We start from the raw sequence: 1,236 nt of genomic DNA on the forward strand, positions 1-1,236 counted from the left end.
TGCATTATTTGAAGAATGGAGGCCTTTTAAAATACATAATTTTAGTAAGGGTTCGCATTTTTCCTCTTCATAAAAAGAAACATTAAAATGGAGATTTCTCTTTTTTTTTAATCTAAAAGAGCATATGGGAATAGCTAATAATATACAGGTATTTAAAATATGTTATCACCCCCCAAAACAGAAAAAATGCATAAAACAGTAGTACCCACTAGTACACTTAAAATGTAAGTGGATATTTCACTTCTTCCCCGGGGCCTCATATTCCCTTATATACTAGGTTTAGCATATTTTAACATGAAATGTACGCTATGCAGATGAAATGTTCTGATTTCACTAGTAGTTAGCATTACTTTACTGCCTTATCGGTACTGTAAGAAATTCTGCAGCAGCGTTGGTAGCTGGAGTTGGGGGATAAGGTGCAATCTCGGTCTTCCTATGTAGCTCCTGATACAGAGTCGGCAAAGCTGGCAAAGGCTGCTTGGAGTAGCTACAGAAGACAGGAAGGCACTTGTTAATTAAAATCAAAGTGACTTTTGTATGTTGTAAGACACATGAAATAAACCGTTGGTTTCAGTGCTTTCAGGTAAAGTAGGTAGTGCTGAAGACATTCTCAGAAGCATTTCTATCGCGTTTATTTGTAAGCTCTTAATGTAAGTGTGGCATATTCTGTATGGGTTCTTTCAAACATTATAATCCTGAGGCTTATGGAATTGTTGCATGTAAAAGCCTCAGAAATAAGTTCTGCTTTTTGAAGAAGATATAAATCAAAAGACCCAAGACTGTTAGGCATTAAAGGGGGAAAGTTTTTAAGTTAGGTCCTTTTCTCAAATTAGGTTTACTGGTTAAGCCAAATTATTTTTATTATAGTGTCTGAGCCACAATAAAGGAATTCTGTTTAAAATAACAAAAGTGTTGGGGCACCTGGGTGGTTCAGTCAGTTAAGCATCTGACTTTGGCTCAGGTCATGATCTCACGGCTCGTGAATTTGAGCCCCGCGTTGGGCTCTGTGCTGACAGCTCAGAGCCTGGAGCTGCTCCGGATTCTGTGTCTGCCTCTCTGTCTGCTTCTTCCATGCTCATTCTCTCTCTCTCTCTCAAAATATGAATGTTAAAAAAATGTTAAATAACAAAAGTCTTTGGTATGAAAGTATTTCCTGGTTCTCTTTCTACAATACATTATAGAAGCTGTGTGCCCTTGGAAAAGGGGGCATGTTTCCAAATGTTTCTCAGCAGGTAT

The 1,236-nt window shown here is 37.8% G+C and overlaps 1 long non-coding RNA gene across 1 annotated transcript in view; it reads left to right on the top strand.

The window, feature by feature from the left end:
- LOC115287538 overlaps nucleotides 1-1,236 on the top strand; it is a 35,120-nt gene that overhangs the window by 4,054 nt on the left and 29,830 nt on the right. The window lies entirely within an intron of this gene.

The sequence above is a fragment of the Suricata suricatta genome, chromosome 1, assembly GCF_006229205.1.
Source record: "Suricata suricatta isolate VVHF042 chromosome 1, meerkat_22Aug2017_6uvM2_HiC, whole genome shotgun sequence".
Lineage (NCBI taxonomy): Eukaryota > Metazoa > Chordata > Mammalia > Carnivora > Herpestidae > Suricata > Suricata suricatta.